The sequence below is a fragment of the Aotus nancymaae genome, unplaced genomic scaffold (genome assembly GCF_030222135.1).
Source record: "Aotus nancymaae isolate 86718 unplaced genomic scaffold, 86718_ANA_hifiasm-v0.15.2.pri h1tg000040l, whole genome shotgun sequence".
Classification (NCBI taxonomy): domain Eukaryota; kingdom Metazoa; phylum Chordata; class Mammalia; order Primates; family Aotidae; genus Aotus; species Aotus nancymaae.
In genome coordinates, this window is record NW_026988454.1 from 16,603,991 (window position 1) to 16,627,696 (window position 23,706).

The following is a 23,706-nucleotide window of genomic DNA, read 5'->3' on the forward strand; positions in this document are numbered from 1 at the left end:
TTGCCCCAGGTCACACAGCTCAGGAATGGGGACATCCTGGCCTGAAGCCAGGTCTTGCCATCAACTAATTCCAGGGTTTTTCTGTTTAAGGCTCCCAGCATAAAGATAGGCACCATGTTTTGAAGGACCTGTTACTACACACAATTATAAAATGACTTAAAGGGTATTCCATAGTACCAGACCTGCACGATACAAAGCAATCTGAGCTCCGCACGCCATCTGACATCATTCCAGCCTGCTTCCCGGCCAACGAATGACTCTGGCTACACCACTGATTTAGATCCTGAACCCTGACGGGACAGTGGGTTCAAGACAGGGCAATCCAGAAGCCTTGAGCTGTGCTAAATTGATGTCACCTGGCTGTTCCCTGCTCCCAGCAAGGCTGTCCTTCAACTGCATGAGCTTCCTCCTGAAATAATACCACTGTAGTTTAATACTTACACTACAGATGGAATTGTTGGCTTCAAAATGCCCATGCTGAGTCCATTTATTAAACAGAATACTCAGATTACATTTCCACTTAAAGTCTTCTCTTACCAAAATATGAAAGATGAGAATTTTAAATGAAACCTAAAGACAAAAGCAGGGGGTAGGGAATGGAGAAGCGGGTAGTGTGTCTCCACAAAGCCCATCAGCAAAAATGTCAGAGTTTTTTTTTTTTTTTTTTTTTGAGACAGATTTTTGCTCTTGTTGCCCAGGCTGAAGTGCAATACTGCAATCTCAGCTCATTGCAACCTCTGCCTTTTGGGTTCAAGTGATTCTCCTGCCTCAGCCTCCCGAGTAGCTGGGATTACAGGCGCCTGCCACCATGCCTGGCTAATGTTTGTATTTTTAGTAGAGATGGGGTTTCACCATGTTGGCCAGGCTGGTGTCGAACTCCTGACCTCGTGTGATCCACCCGCCTCAGCCTCCCAAAGGGCTGGGATTACAGGTGTGAACCACCGCACCTGGCCAAATGTCAGAGTGTTTTAACTGAATATCATTGAGTACGTACACAGGACTTAGATTTGATTAATAACGTGAAGAAGAGTTGGGGGAGGAAAACAGAAATCACATATTATCATGGGCTACATGGTAATCCAATGAATCTTAAACCTAGAAACTGTTTACATATACAGTTTCATGATATGGCAAACTAAACAGGGAACATAAAAAAGTCATTTTAGGCCAGGCGCAGTGGCTCACACCTGTAATCTCAGCACTTTGGGAGGCTGAGGTGGGTGGATCACAAGGTCAGAGATGGAGACCATCCTGGCTAACATGGTAAAACCCTGTCTCTACTAGAAATACAAAAAATTAGCCGGCCTGGCATGCACCTGTAGTCCCAGTTACTCGAGAGGCTGAGGCAGGAAAATCGCTTGAATTCGGGAGGCGGAGGTTGCAGTGAGCCGAGATCCTGCCACTGCACTCCAGCCTGGGTGACAGAGTGAGATTCCGTCTCAAAAAAAAAAAAGCCGCCGGGTGCGGTGGCTCACACCTGTAATCCCAGCACTTTGGGAGGCCGAGGTGGGTGGATCACGAGGTCAAGAGATCAAGACCATCCTGGTCAACATGGTGAAACCCCGTCTCTACTAAAAATACAAAAAATTAGCTGGGCACGGTGGTGCGTGCCTGCAATCCCAGCTACTCAGGAGGCTGAGGCAGGAGAATGGCCTGAACCCAGGAGGCGGAGGTTGCGGTGAGCCGAGATCGCGCCATTGCACTCCAGCCTGGGTAACAAGAGAGAAACTCTGTTTCAAAAAAAAAAAAAAAGCCATCTTCATACCTCAATTTCAATGCAATAAACTTTGGTCAATTGTGCCTCTTGTTTAGGAACCAGAACTCTGAAGTCCTATAGAGTTTAGGGTTCTACAAAGTACCTAAAATTATTGAAAAAGTTCTTCTGATCCTTTGTGAATTGTCTAATCCAAGACATCTTTAGTTGGAACCAAATTGAGTCTCTTTGAACATGAAGACTCTATAGCACTCAGGCACAAATTTCCGTCTACTCTTTCAGAAATGTTACAGAGCCGGGCACTGCGATGTGCGCTGTAGTCGCAGCTACTTGGGAGACTGAGGCAAGAGGACTGCTTGAGCCTAGGAGTTTGAGACCAGCCGGGACAACACAGCGAGACCCTCATCTCCAAATAAAAACATAATTAAACAATGAGATGTTACACACACACAGCGAAGTCCATCAGAGGATAAAAAGAAGGAGCCTTAAAAACCGAGGTCAACTGCTAGACACCCTTATATCCTAAGTATGATAACGAATACATTATGAGATAGTAATTTCCAGTAAGCACAGGGTAACTGTCCCTACTTGAGAAAGGTACTAATACATTATTAACTTCGGTAGAAAACAAGGTATGACAGTGACGTCACTGAACCTGAGTTTTGAGTCTATTTTACTACGTGCACAACTGTGTCCTGAAAGGGTACCCCAGCTTTGACCCCAAAGGTGATGTCTCAGGTGAGCTTTCAGAGCCTGTGAGGCATCAACACTCCACACAAAATGGGACTTCATTCTTAGTCAGATTGGCACATCCAGACATGTCCCCGCTTTTGCAAATCCCATGTGTTCTTAAAGATGGATAATTCCCTTGATTTCACTCCAAAATCAAAAGTGTTTTTATTTTTCTCCCGTCTCCAACCATCTAAATAATTCATACCATTGTTAAAAGTTCAGGGACTTCTGAGAGTTATCAGTAAGTTACAGTCACCTCGAATCAGAGGAAATCAAATCCACATTCGTTTAAGTCTTTTCTGTCTTTTCTTTTCTTTCTTTTTTTTTTTTTTTGAGATGGAGTCTCACTCTTGTCATTCAGGCTGGAGTGCAGTGGTGCAATCTCAGCTCACTGCAACCTCGGCTTCCCGGGTTCAAGCGATTCTCTTACCTCAGCCTCCGGAGTAGCTGGGACTACAGGCACCCACCACCACACCTGGCTAATTTTTGTGTTTTTAGTAGAGATGGGGTTTTGCCATGTTGGCCAGGCTGATCTCTAGTTCCTGACCTCATGATCCCCCTACCTCGGCCTCCCAAAGTGCTGGAATTACAGGTGTGAGCCACCGCGCCCAGCCCTTTCCTGTCTTTTCTACATACATATATACATATATATATAGGCACACAAGCATTTACTTAAAAAAGTAATGAGGAACACATGCTGTTTTATGACCTGATGGTTTCATACATTGTGGGTGCATTTCTTTATCAATAAACACACACACACCTTGCTTACCTTCGATCAGTCTCTCTTGTCCCTGCAGCTCAAATGGCCACAGGAGACAGGACTTACACACAGCACTGCCCAGAGAGACCCTGAAAGATGCAGACACAACATAGTGGCACACGGGATTGGGGGAGCCAGATGGGATTCGAGGGCTACCCATTGTAGGGAGGAAAGTAACATTGGGACTTAACTGTTACCAAACAAGAAAGGAAGAGAAAATGTGTATTTCACTTATGTGTATTTCACTTTTTCACTCCGAAGCTTCCTCACATAGTTTTATCCATCCACCCTGAACTGAACTTAGTTTTATAAATACGGTCATTTCTTTTGAGATTAGAACTAGACTTGAAAGACACGATCCTTACACTTAAACATGGTAAGCACCAGAAAACCTATTTTCCCACTGGATTTGTGCTTCAAAAAGCATAAATGCCTCCTTTGAACAAATCAAAACCCTAAATGTTTTCAAGCTTATATCCTTTGAGTGGGTCAGCCAGAGTTTATTCCCATGAAGTATTACCACATTACAACTAAACAAGCTGTTAAAAAAAAAAAAAAAGACCCTAAAAACCTCAAATGCTTCCAGCAACAGTGTTTTCCTCTCATTTCTGTAAGAATAACAACCAGGAGTGTCCAAGTGGTAGCCAAGGCACCGAAGAAAAACTACCAGACTTCTCCATCCCCTTCCTTCTCCACAGGATTCCACAACTTGCTGGGGACCCCCTTGGAAGAGTAACCAACAAGAGTACCAGGCTCTTCAATGGAATTACAAAATAATGATGAGCCCTTGAGAGCTGCCAGGATGCTGGGGGCAGAGGAGGTAAGCCACTAAAGCAACTCTTTTCACTGCAGAAGTGATGCTTCCGGATCTACATCCTCATTGGATGATGAGGTGCAAGTGGCCCAGCACCCCTGCAGTTCACACAGTAGACGAGGCTCCAACAGTGCAATTCGTCCCACCCAGGGCAGTACGACCGAGGCAAACCTGTAAGTGGCCTGCGTGGGAAGGAATCAGAAGTAAACATAACCAGGACACACCCACAAAGGATCAGAATTAAAAAGATTATCTGGAAGGAATTTTAAACCCCATGACAAAACTTGTAAAGAAATCTCTTCACTGTGTTTTTTTCCTTCATTCTAATAGAAAGTGTTTTGAAAGTAAATCTTCAAAAATATCAAACAGGCTGGGTGCGGTGGCTCCCACCTGTAATCCCAGCACTTTGAGAGGCTGAGGTGGGTGGATCGGCTGGAGTCAGGAGTTCGAGACCAGTCTGGCCAACATGGGGAAACCCCGTCTCAACTAAATAAAAAATACAAAAATTAGCCAGGCGTGGTAGCTCGAGCCCGTAATCCCAGTTACTCGGGAGGCTGAGGCAGGAGAATTGCTTGAATCCAGGAGACAGAAGGTGCAGTGAGCCAAGATTGCACCACTGTGCTCCATCTCGGGCTACATAATGAGACTCTGTGTCAAAAAAAAGTCAAACAGAAAAAAACAAAAACCAGAGTATAAATCAGCAGACAATATCCCTGGAAGCAATTTTGAAATAGGAATAACATTTTAAATATGCAAACCCATTAGCTGCACCATGCCATTCTAGTACATATGGCATTACAGATTTATGATGTGCAACACACAATCACTTATAATAGGGTTGGGCATGGTGGCTCATGCCTATGATCCCAGCACTTTGGGAGGCTGAGGCAGAAGGATCGCTTTAGGCCAGGAGTTTCACTGGGCAACAAAGTGAAACCCAGTCTCTACAAAGGAAAAATAAATAAGTAATAAATACTTTGTAATGGCAAAAAACCTTAAGTGTCTATCGGTAGAGGGGAGTAGTTAAATTATGAGATGTTCATATAATAGACAGCATCAAAAGCTATGAGGTAGATTTAGACACACTGATGTGTGAAGATGTCCCCAGTTTAAGGGGGGAAAATAAAGCAAGTTGATGAGAATGTTTCATTCTTTCATGTGTTTAAAACCAAATCAAACAAAAATGACCCACTAACAAAGAGGGAGAGGGGAGGAAAAGGGAGAGAGAAAAGGAGTCAGTGTTTGTATAAGCATGATTTTTAAGTCTGGAATAACATGTACTGAATCCTTAATGATGGCTACCTCTATGGCACCGCTGTTGTTTGGTTTTATCTTTTTAGTGGGAGATTGAGAGAAGAGACATGATTTCCTTTTTACTCACTTTATCATTGTAAAAGTGAAAACACATTAAACCCTAAAAGTCCTAGCTTCTTAGGATTCAAGCATGTTAAGAATCTGGCTTCCCAAGGTTCATAAATCTTTTTTTTTTTTTTTTGAGACAATCTCATTCTTGTCTGCCAGGCTAGAGTGCAATGGCTCAGTCTTGGCTCACTGCAACCTCCCCCTCCCGAGTACTAGCGAGTCTCCTGCCTCAGCCTCCTGAGTAGCTGGGATTATAGATGCCTGCTATCACACCCGGCTAATTTTTGTATTTTTAGTAGAGGCAGGGTTTCACCATGTTCACCAGGCTGGTCTCAACTCCTGATCTCATGATCCACCCCTCTCAGCCTCCCAAAGTGCTGGGATTACAGGCCTGAGCCACCGTGCCCGGCCCATAAATATTTTAAGATCACCTAAGCCAACAGGCCACACTGTTGGAGCTTTCACTCTTCTGTTTATATCACCTCCAAATGTAATTAGCATATTAACGTCCTCAGCTAAGCCACTCATCAAAAACATTGACCAGGACAGAGCCCAGCACATGACAGTCCTACAGCAGGCCACTAGAGGCTCCTGACAGAGAACACATGTATTCTGTGCATTATGTACCCATTTCACAAATGTGTTACATATACATTTGCTTCCACCGTAAGGAAGTTACTTTCACCACCTTGAGCACGTTTCTAGCCCCTCATATCTTCCCCATTCTTTGTACAATGGAGTTAAGAATCCATTTTTAGGCTGATCCAATGGTAGTGGGTTATCAGAAATTAACATCAGTGTTACTAAAGTTAGCATACAACCCCACACTGCTAAACTTGACTGACTTTTAAAAAGAAAAAAAAAAAAAATCATTTTTTTTTCTATGAAAAGTGGTCCCATCTCGGTTCACTACAACCTCTGCCTCCCGGGTTCAAGTGATTCTCCTGCCTCAGCGTCCTGAGTCGCTGGGATTACAGGAAAGCGCCACCACGTCCGGCTAATTTTTTCTTTTTTTAATATTTTTAGTACAGACAGGGTTTCACCGTGTTGGCCAGGCTGGTCTTGAACACCTGACCTTAAGTGATCCACCCACCTTGGCTTCCCAAAGTGTTGGGATTACAGGCATGAGCCACCTTGCCCGGCCAAGAATTCATTTTTAGATACCTCAAAGAATATTTGAAACATCACCAGGCACATATTAAGTTCTTAATAAGTCAACTATTAACATAAATTTTAGCTGTTTTTGTTATACTATTTGCTCTCAATAGTTGCGGTCTTGGGAATTACTTGTTCCATGTCTGAGTTCCTCTCTAAAATAAAAGCTCCAAGAGTTATTACCTGTGTTCCTGCTCTGCACTCAACAATAACACCTGGCAAACAGCAAAGGCTTCTAATCTTTGTGATTTTCTAGGTCTGGGCAGGACAAGCGGGTAAAGGTGGTTTATATAAAGGTCTAAATGGAGGAGAACCGCCTGCGATTTTTCTTTTCTTTTCTTTTTTTAACTGTAGGAGGTATGGGGGAAACAGAAGATAGCGCAGCACATACAAGGTCTTGGCTGGAGTCCAAGCTCTTCTCAGCTATGAAACTTCACCTCTGAGCTTATTTTCCCAGTTACAAACTGAGACTAATACTCTGTTTTTGGATTGTGTGAGATTCAAATGAAATCATATCGGGGGAATTCTCTTTCTAAACGGGAAAGCACTTGGCAGCCATTTTATGAGCCTTGGTCTATTTGACCAAATCAAGATCGATGTGCTATCCCAGGACTTTCTAGCTGTTATATCACACTAGGGTCGCCTTTTATACGTGGTCCTCATGCTTCTGTTAAGGAGAGTTTCAAAGAAGGCGGCATTTGGTTTGAGTCCTAGATGTGAAACGACAAGGGAATCCAACAAATTAGACACAGCTCGGTAGAAGCGACACATCTCACCACATCCCAAGACACACATTCATTTGGGGCTGTACCTCGAGACACGGGCACGGCTACCGGTCACATGGCCATGGCCTTAAAACCACAGACCTGGTCACAGGAAGAGAAAAGAAGACACAGTAGCCTTTTTTCCTCTGTGGTTCCTGGTTGGTTCAGATCCTCAGGTTCGAGGGCAAGTGATCCTGCTGTAGAAGTGAGACTCTGAATGACACCCCCCCACCACACACACACATACTCAGAGCTGTGTGGTGTGCATCAGTGAGCCCACCCATCAACATAACTTCGGTAGCTATCATTAAGACTGATGATTTGTCTGGGAGCGGTGGCTCACGCCTGTAATCCTAGCACTTTGGCAGGCCGAGGCAGGAGGATCACCTGAGGTCAGGAGTTCGAGACCAGCCTAGCCAACATGGCAAAACCCCGTCTCTACCAAAAACACACAAAAAAATTAGCCAAGAGTGGTGGTGCACGCCTGTAATCCCAGCCCATGCCTGTAATCCCTCCTCGGGAGGGTGAGGAAGGAGAATCGCTTGAACCCAGGAGGTGACGGTTGCAGTGAGCTGAGATTGCACCACTGCACTCCAGCCCACGTGACAGGAGTGAGACTCCATCTCAAAAAAAAAAAAAAGACTGATGGTTTATTTCATATAAGCCAATAGCTATAGTTCTAATTGGTGTACTCACTCTAAAATTAAATACTTCAAACAGCAATCCAGACTGCCAAAAAAATCTCCCCTTTTATTTAAACCCAGGCACACAATGTATTTTCCAATGTATATTTAAATTTCTAGAAGTAGGCTGAAAATAAGATGGAGGCTAAATGCAGAAATGGATGATTCCATTGGTGATCCAGATTGATGAGAACTTTAGATGAACAATAGCCCTAATTTTTGTAGGAAACTGGATTGAATTCTTTCTTTTTTTTTTTTTTTGAGCCGAAGTCTCGCTCTGTTGCTGGTGTGCATTGGCACGCTCTCAGCTCACAGCAACCTCCATCTCCCGGGTTCAAGTGATTCTCTTGCCTCAGCCTCCCAAGTAGCTGGGATTACAGGTGCACACCACCACACCTGGCTAATTTTTGTATTTTTATGTAGAGACGGGCTTTCACCATGTTTGTCAGGCTGGTCTCAAACCCCTGACCTTGTGATCTGCCTGCCTCAGCCTCCCAAAGTGCTGGGATTACAGGCTTTAGACACTGCGCCCAGCTGAATTCTTTAGTCTCTCCATTCCTTCCCCTACACAGTCACGCTTTCCAAGAAATTCAGCCTGAAGATGCTGTGTCTCAGTTCTTTGAGATGCAGAAATAAACCTTATGAAAACATCAGTGTTAAAGTCATTTTAAAGAGGTTTTCTTTAAGAATATAAAACATTACTGTTAATTCTGTAAAGAATGGCAAAAAAAAAAAGATTGTTGTTTTATTTTATTTTATTTATTTTGAGACAAAGTCTCACTCTGTCTCCCAGACTGGAGTGCAGGGGCATGATCTCGGCTCACTGCAACCTCCGCTTCCTAGGTTCAAGTGATTCTCCTGCCTCAGACTCCTGAGTAGCTGGGATTATAGGCGTGTACCACCACAGTCGGCTAATTTTTGTATTTTTAGCAGAGACAGGGTTTCACCATGTTGGCCAGCTTGGTCTCAAACTCCTGACCTCAAGTGATCTGCCCACCTTGGCCTCTCAAAGTGCTGGGATTACAGGCATGAGCCACTGTGTTCAGCCATCAAAACTGTAATGCTTTAAATAGTAAAATGTTTCATCCCTTGGTAATGATGTAATTTTTTTTTTTAAGACAGAGTCTCACTCTGTCACCCAGGCTGGAGTGCAGTGGCACGATCTCAGCTCACTGAAGTGATTCTCTTGTCTCAGCCTCCTGAGTACCTGGGATTACAGGCATGTGCCACCACACCAGGTTAATTTTTGTAGTTTTAGTAGAGACGCGGTTTCGCCATGTTAGTCAGGCTGGTCTTGAACTCTTGACCTCAGGTGATCCGCCCACCTTGGCCTCCCAACGTGCTGGGATTATAGGCATGAGCCACCGCACCCTGCCAATGTGATTTTTAATTAGCTCAATATATATAGTTAGCACTGCTAAGGCAATCAGGAATATATGTTTATATTCCATTAATTTAAAAAATATTTAAGGCAATCTGCAGAAGAAAAATAGGAGGAGGCCTTTTAACTAATAGGGTTTTTAAAAGAGAGAAAATGATCTGCTTATCAGGTTTCAGAGGTATTATCAAAGCATTGAGTCAAAAGTTCTCTCCAACCACATGAAATTCAGGATGCATCCAGTGGCAGGAGTGACTGTAGTGATCTCTAAAAATAAGAAGCCCTTATCTCCGAGAAACTGACCTCCAGGGCTCTCTTCCTGCTACCAGTTTTCCTTAGGGAAGAGCAGCAGCCCCTCTTGTGGGTGGCAGCAGGTCCCAGGTCTTAACCTGCAGATGCCACGAAGCCGCTGATCTTTAAATAAAGCCGCTGCTGGTTTTAAATTTCATCTTATTTCTTTCCACCCATATATTCAGCCAAACAAAACCAATAAGCCAAAAAATCCCCTTCCTGCTTGGTGACGTCACTTTAATGCACTCGACTGAGTGTATTTGAAGGACTCGGTAAAGAGGGTGAGCATCTCCCCACCATCACCCCGAGTCCCTCTGGCCCCTTCCCTCCAGCTCCACAGGACGAAAACAACAGGGCCCAGCTGTCAACCCCACGTGTCCTACCGCACTTATCCTGCAGGTCTTTACTTCTGAGATGGGATTTAGAGCCTACGCCACATCATCCCCCCAACTGCCAAGTAAGAACTATTCACCGGACATTTATCCACTTTCAATACCTGATTGGCTTAGACCAGCTTTGTTAACGCTGTCACATTTGTTTAACTAACGTAATTTAATCCTAGTGCAAAAATTCTATTTTTCAGAATGCCAATGTTAATTTGATTTTGTGTTGAAATGGCAGGGCTTACTATTTAAGGAAGGTGGCCGGAAGGGTTTCTGCGCAGCACACGAGCTTGCGGGCCCGTGAGTGCTTGGTGAAGCGTATAAACACCAGATAGAGAGTTTCTTGCCACTGTCTACAAATCCCAGATTTTTTCTGTTTCTTATCATTTTCAGTAAAATTCATGAAAATGAGTTAACATAATTTCAGGAGAAATAACCCAAACTCATCTTTGGACATGAGAAAGGATGATTGCTAAGAGAGATCCACTGAAATCACCAGTTTGCTTTCAGCATGCAAAATTAATTCCAATGAACATTCATATTCAAATTGTTGGATGTCTTAGAAAATAATGTATCTCACATTGCTTGTGGAAACCCCAAAGGACTGGCCAGTACAGGTGAACTCATTTTATAAGGAATGTTGTCTACAAATTAGGCCCCTGAAATCTCGAAGATTGGCATTTATCGAACTGGTATCTGAGAGCGTGAGTATACTGGGTGTATCAACACCAACATATCAGCCATTATCTCAGAAGTGTTCTGTGCTCCAGGTTAGCTTGGGAACTCTGATCTAGACAGAGTTAAGCAGATTTACTGAGAATGTAAAGACTCCATTCTGAACCTCTGAGGAGGAAATCACTCCATTTTCTAAGATGAGCTGCTCATGGAACCCTCTGAGTCACATCTTCTGACATTCCCCATAACTAAAGACACCATGGATACATGCAGTATGTTTTAACACACAACACTTCAGTCAAGTATTCCCCAACTTTAAAAAGTTATAGTTGTTTTTAAAAGTATTAAAACTCCCGAGCTCTCTGGGAAAGTATGTGAAAGAAAACAAAGCACTCTAAATCTGGTTAGGTGGGAGATCAACCCTGCTGATTTCAGGCAAAGGGAATTTATAAGATCTCTGCTGGAGATGGGGGCAATAAAAAGCACCACCTACCAATGACATCGATTCACTGCATGAAAATGGCCTGGCAGAATTCCGTTCTGTGGAATGCCTACCTTGTAATGCATTTGGGTCTTAGGACAGAGAGAAGCTCATTAAATCCAACTGGAAGAAAATCCTGTGAATCCGAGACCAAGTCTTTCACACAACCAGTATCTTCCTCTGTGTGAACACTGTGGACAGTAATTATAGGACATGGGGTATCCCTGGTGCCCCCCACACTGCCCCTGCACCAAGAAATGTGTACCTCCCCTGGGGTGGTGGTGATAACATTCCTGGTTAAGAACCACTACTCACAGCCTCATAGAACCAGAAAAGAATTCCAAGAGCTGAACCTGGATAATTGTATTCTTTCTTTCCCCTAAGTCACCTTAAACCAAGAAAATGCATCTCTACTTAAATATGCTGAATCCCCGATACAATCTATCTAACACAGATCTTAGACAAGTGAGCCATGGTTGCACGGGGTGTCCACTCGGGGAAGGAGACTATGTAATCCAGCAATTCCAGGGATTCTTGTGTTAAGGACAGGGAACAAGCCCAATCCCACATTACTTACTCTCTCCTTAAGCTTCAAAGGAATGCTGGAGTTCCGTGTTTAACAAAAAAGCACCTGACTTCTCTTGATTAGTTATTTGACTTTGGGTCCCAGATCATGTCAAGTTACACAGCACAGAATACAGACCCCTGGAGCCAGAGCTTTATGTTCTAGCATCATGACCTGCATCGTGAATGTCTAAGACAAGTTCCCCACCACCCGCTGCTCTGAGCTGCTGCACCTACCAGCTGTCCTGGGCAAATTAATTACCATCTTGACTTGTTGGACCTCCACAGATTCCAATTGCAAAATAAGCAAAATGTTATTGTGAAGAGTTAGAATAATGAAAGTAAATCACCTCAAAGCACATTTCTGACAGTTCTGGCAGTTCTCACGACTAGTTTTTTCTGAGGCCCTGCACCAGCAAATTCATATTAGATTTTATCTATAGGACACGTGGAAGTCAAGATCTCAGCTCTCACTTAATTCCTACACACCACTTCATATTCAAGTAATTACTCTCACATTAAGTGGCTGCTTCTCGCAAAGGAATCCTCATTTGTTAGTAAAATAATTACATCACATCCTTGCTTAGAAATCTGATAATACCAAATGTTTTGAAATCCACTGTGTGCCACAGAAAGGCTAAATAGTTTCTGAGTCCAAGAGATAAACAATTTTGACAGAGGAGGAAACCAGTGTTATTCTAAGTAAAGTCTTGATTTTAAAGTTCAAAAAATTTTAGAGGCTAAGAGTACTTCTTCTAATCAAAGGTGTGTCCCTAAGACAGGAGTATCAGAAACTTCACCACGAAGGCAGTCAGGTATGAAAAATATGTAGTGCCTAAACTCTGCACAACTGTCACCTGTTTAAGGGGGAAAAGGCAGAGACAGGCAAGAGGAAGACACCAGAAGGTCTCACTGAAAGCTCTTCTTGGCCGGGTGCAGTGGCTCAGGCCTGTAATCCCAGCACTTTGGGAAACTGAGGCAGGAGGATCATGAGGTCAAGAGATCAAGACCATCCTGGCCAAAATGGTGAAATCCCATCTCTACTAAAAATTAAAAAAATTAGCCGGGTGTGGTGGTGGGTGCCTGTCATCCCAGGTACTCGGGAGGCTGAGGCAGGAGAATCACTTGAACATGGGAGGCGGAGCTTGCAGTGAGCTGAGATTGCGCCATTGCACTCCAGCCTAAGCAACAGAGCGAGACTCCATCTCAAAAAAAAAAAAAAAAAAGCTCTTTTCCCATTCTAAGAAGAGATGCTCGTTTGGTTTGTGTTGATCAGCCCTAGGGAGCACACATCAGCACCTCTCGAGGGTTCTTCATCGTGCTGACAGCTGCAACACAGGGAGATGGAAACAGAAGTCTACTCCAAACTTCGCCAAAACAGGCACCATATTACCATTCAATGAGGAGGATAGTTGAGACCACTGTCGAAGTGAAATACAGTCAGCCCGCCACATCTGCAGTTCCCCATCCTGCAAATACTGTCTTTTCAATCCTCGGTTGGGTGAATCTGAGGATGGGGAACCCATGGATCCAGAGGGCAAACTGTGGGACTTGAGCATCCTTGTATTTTGGTACCAACAGGGAGGGATGGGAGGGTCCTGGTACCAATTGCCCTAAGATACTGAGGGACCTCTGTACTACACACTGCCTGCAGACTTAGTGGCTATACTGCCTTTGAACCATATTGCTTAAAGTGATTGATGATTTTTAAGGAAAAACCCAGTTAGAATGTATTCACCACCCCATGCAACTTCAGTTCTAAGTCCATGCTCCATTTGATTGAAAGAGAAAAAGAACCAGCAAAATCGCTTGTCTCATTTTCAATAGAATGCACTTGATTTGCAAAGATGCCCTAAGATAATGTGATTTAGTGGAGAATCAACAGTTGTTATCCTATTAAGTTCAACTCCAAATATTTGTAGCATAATCACTGAAAATGTAAGATACAGAATGAAAAAGCAGCAAATTTCAAATCCACAAACAACTGTCCTGTGTCTGCTAAAGAGCATCTACAGGAATGAGTAGATGGAGACTGAATTCTAAACTGCTTTTCAATGGAAATGTCTCTGCCTCACCGGCTCCTTTCCGAAGCTTGCTGGACAGAGGGTTCCACTGCCAGAACCTCTGCTGGCTGCAGCGTTAAGATATAAGGCACTGCACAAGGAAGGAAGGCGAAGAGGCCGCAAGTCAGCTGGCTGGGGTGAGCTATGTTAAGCCATCCCGAGGGACTTCGAGAAATGCCTCCTTATATGTGAAGAAAACTCAAGAAAGTTTCCTATACACTGTGGCATCCGTCGTTACTTAATAAAGACATTAAACATTTAGCTCTGATAATGGACTTGCAGATGTCACTGTGGAGAATCCATTTAGGGTCTGTGGATGTTTAATAGTAAAATTAAAATGATAAATGGAAATGGGTTTCTCTGACGTGTGTGCTTAGCTCTGTGCGCCACAGTGTACAAGCGGCCTGCTGCATACCAAAGTAAGTGACGCGAATCCAACCCTGCTGCTGCTTGAGTATGGCCAGTGTTTATCAGTCTGCCCGGAGGAAAACAAGGACCTCGCCTAGGCCCACTGATCCCCAAGGGGCAGGCAACAGCAAGACCCCTCCTTAGCTGGTACTGATGCTGCCTGGCTTCTCTGGATCCAGCATAGCCCAGGACAGTCAACAGAAAGAGCATGATTTGCAAGCCCACCCACAGGAGGAAATCTCAGCTGAGCCACTCATTAGCTGTGAAACATGTGGGCAAATTTCTTATCCTCTGAGCCTCAGTTTCTTCACCTGTAGAATGAGGGGTAATACTTTTGTGGGGCTGTTGCTGTGGTTATATCCTAACCCAATTAAGTCAGAATCTCTGGGAAAGGAACCCACATATTAGTAATTTCTTTTTTCTTTTTTTTTTTGAGATGGAGTTTCATTCTGTTGCCTAGGCTGGAGTGCAGTGGCACAATCTCGGCTCATTGCAACCTCTGCCTCTTGGCTTCAAACAATTCTCCTGCCTCAGCCTCCTGAGTAGCTGGGATTACAGGTGTGTGCCACCACGCCCAGCTAATTTTTGTATTTTTAGCAGAGATGGGGTTTCACCATGTTGGCCAGGCTGGTCTCAAACTCCTGACCTCATGATCCGCCCGCCTCGACCTCCCAAAGTGCTAGGTTTACAGGCTTGAGCCACCATGCCCGGCCCCATATTAGTAATTTCTAAGGCTCCCCCAGGTGATTCCAATGGGCAGCTACTGTCTCAGAGGCATGATACTGACCAAGGGAAGCTGACAGGTGGTGAAGGGGACACTGTATTAGGTGATCTGCAGCAACTGGAGATGAGCTCTCAAAAGGAAAGCAAATCAGAAAGCAGCTCCATGTATGTGAGAGAGGGGGAGTTTCTATGCAGGTAAGGTTACAGGGGGAACCTAGAAGGACTAAATTCCGAGGAAGAGGAGGGGATTTGATGGGGGCTGAGGGTGAGAGGCAAAACAAGAATCTGGGCTGGGCGAGGTGGCTCATGCCTGTAATCCCAGCACTTTGGGAGGCTGAGGAGGGTGGATCACCTGAAGTCGGGAGTTTGAGACCAGTCTGAGCAACATGGAGAAACCCCATCTCTACTAAAAACATGAAATTAGCCGGGTGTGGTGACTCATGCCTGGTAATCCCGGCTACTCAGGAGGCTGAGGTAGGAGAATTGCTTAAACTTGGGAGGCAGAGGTTGCAGTGACCTGAGATCGTGCCATTGCACTCCAGCCTAGGCAACAAGAGCAAAACTCCATATCAAAAAAAAAAAAAAAAAATCTGGTGAAGGCTGGGAACCATCAATGAGGGGAATGGGCGAGGAAGCTGGCATGTGAGAGAAAAAGTGTTCGAGGAATCCTAACTGAACTTCAGGGCCTCACAGCCAGGGGCCAATCTGCCTGGCTTGAGGCTTTTTGGGGGAACACCCAATGGCCTGGATGTCTCTAAGTGGAGATCGATTGTAGCTGGGTGAGGGATGTGCTGGGAGAATGAGATGACAGTGAATGCTTCTTCTCCATTCTGTCTGGCCCAGTCAACTGATGCCACCGTGGGACCCTCCACCCACCCTCCCTGTATGGTGTGCAGCGAAGATGTTGGACTTTCCAGACACTACCCAGTTTTCCTATCCTCCAAGATGGCCCTGATCAGGCCACCTAAATTCAGTGGAGAAGGAATCTGACAATACTAGTCCCTATAGGCATCAATAGGTGCCAGAATAATGTGTCCCATAAAGAAATGATGACCATTCTAAGAACGGATTTGTGTTAGTCCACACGTTTCTCCAGTCTCAACAGGAAGCTCCCAACTCGTCTTGTGCAGATCCCTCTTCCCATCCAATGCTTTACCTTCTGAACAAATAAAAGTGAATTAAAACAAAAGCAAAACTGACGCCATAACCATGCTAGTCATCATGTTACTCACAGAGGAAAGAATTACAATCCAAGTTCCACAACGGAAGGATTTGCAAGGTAAGCAACTCTCAGCCTTTGCTTTAAATGAGCTAAGAGCCAAGCTAAGAGTCAAGTTAAAACCTAGCAAGGGAAAGTGGCATCTGGGAAAGCCCACCATCCTCCCTTTACAAAGTTAACCTGGCGATAGTATCTCTATTCAAAAGCTCTGTGCTTCCTTTGTCTTACAGGCCAGTCTAGACTGTATTGATCAAGACATTCTAAGAAAGACAAGTAACCGTGCAAGTTTCTTCTCTTTCTTATTTTCCTGGTTTCACAAAACTACTCAATAAAACAGTTACATTGCACATCTTGCAACCTTCTTATCAAGACCTTCCTCTACTGAGAAAAAAAAGGGAGAGTTTCTTAAGAGGTGAAAATGTACGAGGCAAAAGCCTGTGGAAACCACATCAACCACAAGGTGGGTTTTTGGCTTTTGGCTTTTTTGTTTGGTTGGTTTGCTACCGAATCTATTTTCTCATACTTCTGCTTCTGAGACATACAGGCTGTCCAGAATATTCACTACTACATAACCAAATGCTCCAAAAATCAGTGCCTAATTAAAAATACATTCACGGTCAAGCCAAGGATGGTGAATTTGCAGAGGACCTGGAAGCTGCATAACCATCTCTCTCAACATGAGGGGTGGAGAATATCAGCTTATATCTCCCTGTCTGTACTAAGGGCTGGCTGCTGTTGGTTCTATTGGAAAAGGGTAGTGACATTCATCTCTCACAGCATGTTTTCAACAATTCTGGTGATTTGGGATTTGTTACAAATTAGGAAAAGAAAAACCTTTGTCCTACAATGTCTGCTAAAAACAAAAATCCTCCAGAAGAAAAACACAAGTCTGAGGAGAAAGCACTTGCAGTATGTACTGATTATGGCTTGAATAAATGATCTTATACAAATGCATTTGCCATTATAATAGGAATCCATTAACCTAATTTATAAATCATAAGTTATAGCTGTCAAAATTGCTTTTAGAGCTGTCAGCTGTTATAGAGAGCATCTAGCGATGCCATTAATCCCTTAATTTTTAGCTTCTTCAGTAACACAGTGGGACACAGACCAGGCCTCGTTCCCCACATAAGCACACTTGAAAAATGTTGTCCTGATTTAGGAGGCAGAAGACATTAATTTGGGAGAAATTCATTCTGTCCTCCAAAAGCATGAGTTTTGAGTTCTGAATGGGGGTAGGGTGGAAGTGGGAAGAGTGAGAGGCAATTCAGATGTACCCAAATCCCACAAAATATGAATTAAATACTTCAGGGGCTCTCTGTAATCCTTCACTATAATTCTAACAACTTTATTTTAGCACCTATTGTTTGGAAAGTCCATTTAAACAATGTGCTTATAACAACACATGCACACAGAAAAATTGTGCTTATGACTTTTTTTTCCTTTTTTTTTTTTTTTCAGCCAATGTCTTGCTCTGTCACCCAGGCTGGAGTGCAGTGGTGCCATCTCAGCTCACTGCAGCCTCCTCCTCCAGGGTTCAGGCTATTCTCCTGCTTCAGCCTCCCGAGTAGCTGGAATTACAGGCATCTGCCACCATGCCTGGCTAATTTTTTTGTATTTTTCGTAGAGTCGGGGTTTCAATATGTTGTCCCAGATGGTCTTGAACTCTTGATCCCAAGTGATCCATCCACCTTGGCTTTCCAAAGCACTGTGATTATAGGCATGAGCCACTGCGCCCAGTCATAATTATTCTTTTTTTTTTTTTTAAAATATATTTTAAGTTCTGGGATACATGTGTAGAACGTGCAGGTTTATTACATAGGTATAATGTGCCATGGTGGTTTGCTACAACCATCAATCTGTCATCTACATTAGGTATTTCTCCTAATGCTGTCCCTCCCCTAGCCCCCTAGCCCCAACAGGTCCCAGTGTGTGATGTTCCCCTCCCTGTGTCCATGTGTTCTCATTTTTCAACTCCCACTTATGAGTGAGAACATGCGGAATTTGGTTTTCTGTTCCTGTGTTAGTTTGCTGAGAATGATGGTTTCTAGCTTTATCCATGTCCCTGCAAAGGACATAAACATGGGTGCATAGTATTCCATGGTGTATATGTGCCACATTTTCTTTGTCCAGTCTATCATTGATGGGCATTTGGGTTGGTTCCAAGTCTTTGCTATTGTGAATAGTGCTGCAATAAATATATGTGTGCCTGTGCCTTTATCAATGATTTATAATCCTTTATAATCCTTTGGGTATATGCCAAGTAATGGGATTGCTGGGTCAAATGGTATTTCTGGTTCTAGATCCTTGAGGAATTACCACGCTGTCTTGCACAATGGTTGAACTAATTTACACTCCCACCAACAGTGTAAGTGTTCCTCATTACAAGTGGCTCACACCTGTAATCCTAGCACTTTCCAAGGCCAAGGTGGGCAGACCACTTCAGTCCAGGTGTTAGAGACCAGCCTGAGCAACATGGCGAAATCTCATCTCTACAAAAAAATGCAAAAATTAGCTGGGTGTGCTGACTCATGTCTGTAGTCCCAGCTACTCAGGAGGCTGAAATGGGAGGATCACCTGAGCCCAAGGATACTGAGGCTGCAGTGAGCTGTGGTCGTGCCACTGTACTCCAGCCTGGGCGACAGAGCAAGACCCCATCTCAAAAAAATAAAATGAAATCAAAATAAGAAAAGAAAATATATTTACTCCCATCGCTGCCAGCCCAACAACTGTGGGACCCTGGTCAAGTCAACAGCGGTAGCTTTGGTTCTCCACTGTTTGTTTTGTTCTGTAAAAGACCTGAACTCCCTTGAGCTCTGACCTTCTCTAACTCAGATCACATTCAGGACTCAGTCATGAGGGGCGAGTCACTCCGCTTGGACACCTGGAGACAGAGTACAAAGTGGCTTGTTGAGTCCACATGTGCTTAAATAAATAACGACAGACACCCCAGTGGAAAGGATTCATTCCTTAACCACTTGGTTCAAGATCCATAAGCAAACTAAATGATTTCAAGAAGTCTAGACTGTAACAGCTAATGAAACAGTCTCCAATACTCACATCTGAGTGACTAGAAAGGGAGAGTTTCTTCGTTTTGTTTTGTTTCCTAAGAATGCAAGCCAACACCCCATCCAGCGAGGGGTGGCGCTTCCTCATGAAGCCGTGTGGGCTTCTGGGAAATGCCCCCTCCCTGCTGTTATGGATCTTGAACATTGACAGCAAGCAAAGTAGAACATATTTGTATAGTAAGAGCACAGAGATGGAGCAGACAGGTGCCAGCCTTCCTACCTGCTTTACTTGAAATGTGAACAAAGCACGTTCAGCCTGATGCTATTACTAAAGCAAGTTTGTTTCTGCAGGAAAAAGGGCTTTCCCTAAACAAGTGTCCCATCAGTGACTCACTCTCAAAATTACTGTTGCCTTAATCTTTCAAGAAAATTATCACCTCCAGGGCCAGGTGCAGTGGCTCATGCCTGTAATCCCAGAACTTTGGGAGGCCGAAGCGGGCAGATCACCTGAGGTGAGGAGTTTGAGACCAGCCTGGCCAACACGGAGAAACTAAATATACAAAAATACAAAAATAATCAGAATACTACTAAAAACACACAAAAAAGTTAGCCAGACGCGGTGGCACCCCTGTAATCCCAGCTACTTGGGAGGCTGAGGCAGGGGAATCACTTGAACTCAGGAGGCAGAGGTTGCAGCGAGCCGAGATTGTGCCATTGCACTCCAGCCTAGTCAACAAGAGTGAAACTCTGTCTCAAAAAAAAAAAAAATTATATTGGGAGGCTGAGGCAAGCGGATCACAAGGTCAGGAGATCGAGACCATCATGGCTAATATGGTGAAACACTATCTCTACTAAAAATACAAAAAACTAGCCGAGGGTGGTGGCATACACCTGTAATCCTTGCTACTCAGGAGGCTGAGGCAGGAGAATGGCTTGAACTCAGGAGGCAGAGGTTGCAGTGAGCCGAGATCATCCCACTGCACTCCAGCCTGGGCAACAAGAGCTAAACTCTGCCTCAAAAAAAAAAAAAAAATCACCTCTAGAAGATAATCATGTGATAGATGTAGATGAGCATAAAGCCTTTGCACTTTTTGAACCGAATACTGACTTACAGGAAATGATGTGCTTTAAATTCACAGCATACACAGATTATCTTAGAAACTGGAAAATATATTTATTTCTTCATCAGACAAACTGTACAAATGACTTCCTTTCCCCTCCACAACTCACCCAAATGATAGACCGTAATACTTCAAACATTTTTTTGTTTACATAATCCTCCCCCCTTTTTTGCATGAAATTGATTTTTTTTTCTAACCCAAGATATTACAACCAGAGAAGTTATTGCAAAAAAGAACTTTGCTATAATACTCATTTGTCTCAAACTTTCTGGTTATTCTTCTTTTAAAAAAAAAACCACCTTTTCATCTTTTCCACAAACTCACCATTGAGAATTATAAGCTCTTGGTAGTCAGTAGTTTGAAAAAGACACACACGCATGTGCACACACAAACACACGTGCATGCACACACACACAGAGTGAAATGCAGTTCTTTGATGTTTACCTCCTGGCAAGGAAAAAAAATAGTCCAATGGCAAACTCAATAATGTGAATCACTGCCAAGACAGAAAAACATGATTTGGTATCCATTCCTATGACAGTGGGAAAAATCGTTTTGAGAGTGAAAAGTTTTTGTATCAATTATGTTAGACTATGTCTTCTAAAACTGTTTCCAGTTATTGCTTCTGGGGACTGAGGGGACAATATATTTGCTTTGATATTAAGTTTTTACAATGGAGCATTAGTCTTACTTGGTCTGAATACACTCCCCACTCTGTTGCTTCATAAATCATGTTCTTCACATGAACTATTCCTAAGATAAAATGCCTGAATCTTCCGGTCCAGACCCCACATGCTCATACTACATCTTACATTTCATCCTCTTTGTTGACCTCCAAGTTCACTCTCCAAAGCCTCTGAATGTTCATCATTTTGCAAAAGCTTCAGTTCCATGCGGGGTCCCCAAGCATTATTCGACACTTGATTAATCCCTGTGATGGGTTCCTATGTCATCCGGATGCGTCAAGTCAAAAGGAAGTGCCACATACGGAAGACAGCAAGTACTAAGACACACAGTACTAACAGGGAGGGTGTACTAACAGGACCCTGTCAGTCCTGTTGATAAGATAAAGTGGGCCAGGCACAGTGGCTCTTGCCTGTAATCCCAGCACTCTGCGAGGCCTAGGTGGGCAGATCATGAGGTCAGGAGTTCGAGACCAGCCTGTCCAACATGATGAAACCCTGTCTCTACTAAAAATACAAAAAATTAGCCAGGCGTGGTGGCGGGCACCTGTAATCCCAGCTACTCAAGAGGCTGAAGCAGGAGAATTGCTTGAACTCGAGAGGCGGAGGTTGCAGTGAGCCATTGCGCTCCAGCCGGGTGACAGTGCAAGACTCTCAAAAAAAAAGGAGAAAGTGTACGATAAAAAGCTGAGTTTCGAGCTGGATCTGTACAGGCAAAAAGTACCAAGGGCAGGGAAGAGAGAAAGAAGGCCCTGCCATGTACTCTTTGTTTTCGGTTTGGGTTTTGTGTGAGGCAAGGTCTTGCTCTTTGCCCAGGCTGGACTGCAGTAGCTCAGTTATGGCTCACTGCAGTTTTGACCTCTCAGGCTCATGCAATCCTCCTGCCTCAGAGCCACAAGTTACAGGGACTACAGGCACACACCGCCACACCCGGCTAATGTTTTTGTATTTTTTGTAGAGATGGGAGTTTCACCATGTTGCCTAGGCTGGTCTCAAACTCCTGGGCTCAAGCGATCCTCCCACCTTGGCCTCCCAAAGTGCCGGGATTACAGGTGTGTGCCACCGCGCCCAGTCATGTGTTCTAATTGATCTCATGTCAGGCAACGGCAGAGTGCAATGCGGGAATGATGCCAGGAGGGCTGGTAACGGCATGACTCAATGTGCAGGTTTAGAAGATCACTGCATACATGGCGAACAATGTCCAACGCTGATCTGTGCAGACAGAAGTCAGAATGTGATTATCTCTTGGGGAGCAATAACCAGAAGGAGATGCAAGAGAGACTTCTGGGGTGCTGGCAGTGTTCTCCAGCCTAACCTGGGAGAGGATTACTTGCATGTACACTTAAGACTTGCTCATATACTTAAGACTTGCTCGCTTTACCAGATATAAATTAAGCACAGACAGACCCTAAAAACTCCCAAGCCACCAATCTGCCTGCAAAAGAGAAGGAGCTGAAGGAGACAGAGCTGGAGGAAGGAGGGCTGCTGCTGTGTACGTGCAGGGAAAGATGAAGCCAGGGAAGGCCCTGTGGTCAAGATGGGTCGATGTGAAATATCTCTGGAGATGAGGCCAATGGGACTTGCCAATGGAAAAAGAATGACTCCTGGATTTGAGGCTTGGTTATGTCAGTGACAGCTTCTGAGTTCTCAAAAAACACCCGACTATTGCTGTTAACAGTGGGCTTTCTGTCCTTTTTTAATTTTTTTCGAGACCAAGTCTCACTCTTGTCTCCCAGGCTGGAGTGCAATGGCGCCATCTCGGCTCACTGCAACCTCCACCTCCCAGGTTCAAGTAGTTCTCCTGCCTCAGCCTCCTGAGTAGCTGGGATTACAGGCATACGCCACCATGCCCGGCTAATTTTTGTATTTTTAGTAGAGACAGGGTTTCACCATGTTGGTCAGGCTGGTCTTGAACTCCCAAGCTCAGGTGATCCACCTGCCTTGGCCTCTGAAAGTGCTGGGATTACGGGCGTGAGCCACCGCGCCCAGCCGGGCTTTCTCTCTTTATACTGAATTCTGTCTTTCTGTCTCTCCTTCTCTTAGGCATTCTCTGATCAGAATGCCTCGCCTTGAGAAGAGGCCCTACTTGTAAGGTTCCTTCACCTCTAGGTGCCTCCTTCCTCATTGATGCAATGGGGATTTATAAGTGTCTATCACAAGTGTACAAAGTGCTGAGGACAGCACCTGACAAAGTAAGCACTCGGTCAGTGTCAGCCATTAGTATTACAGAGAACAAATCATTGCTTTTGTTACCCTGTCCCTCCATTTTCTGGGTCAACAGTGAGACTGTGTCTTTGCTTGATAATACTCTTTTTCAGGCAAAGAATTAGCATCCTAGTTGGAAAAGCCTAGAAACCTGGAGATCATCTGGGCTTTTCTGCATCTTGGTCATCCTCACGCAAAGGCTCCCTCAAGTCCTATCATCTCTTTTGTTTTTAATGCTGTCTGTACCCATTGCTTGATTTCTGCCCTAGTTCACACTTTAGCAATTCATGGTTGATTTAATGCAGTATCCTAAGAGCTGATCTCCCTGCCTCTGAGTGCCTCTTGTTTAGTTCTGCCTTAACGCTCAATCTGTCATGCTGGTCTCCTTTAGTTCCTAAAGCGTACCTCCTCGCCGTCATTAAATGGAGCCCAGCCTCCTTATACAAGGGCCTCCACTTTTCTAAAATCTCCTGCTACCCTCTTTCATAAAGGCTCAGTCCTGGGCTGAGACGTAAGA

General features: G+C 44.2%; 1 protein-coding gene across 1 annotated transcript in view; it reads right to left on the minus strand.

Annotated features, from left to right (window-relative positions):
• The window catches only part of AKAP12 (A-kinase anchoring protein 12), a 117,847-nt gene that overhangs the window by 50,949 nt on the left and 43,192 nt on the right, over positions 1 to 23,706 (minus strand). The window lies entirely within an intron of this gene.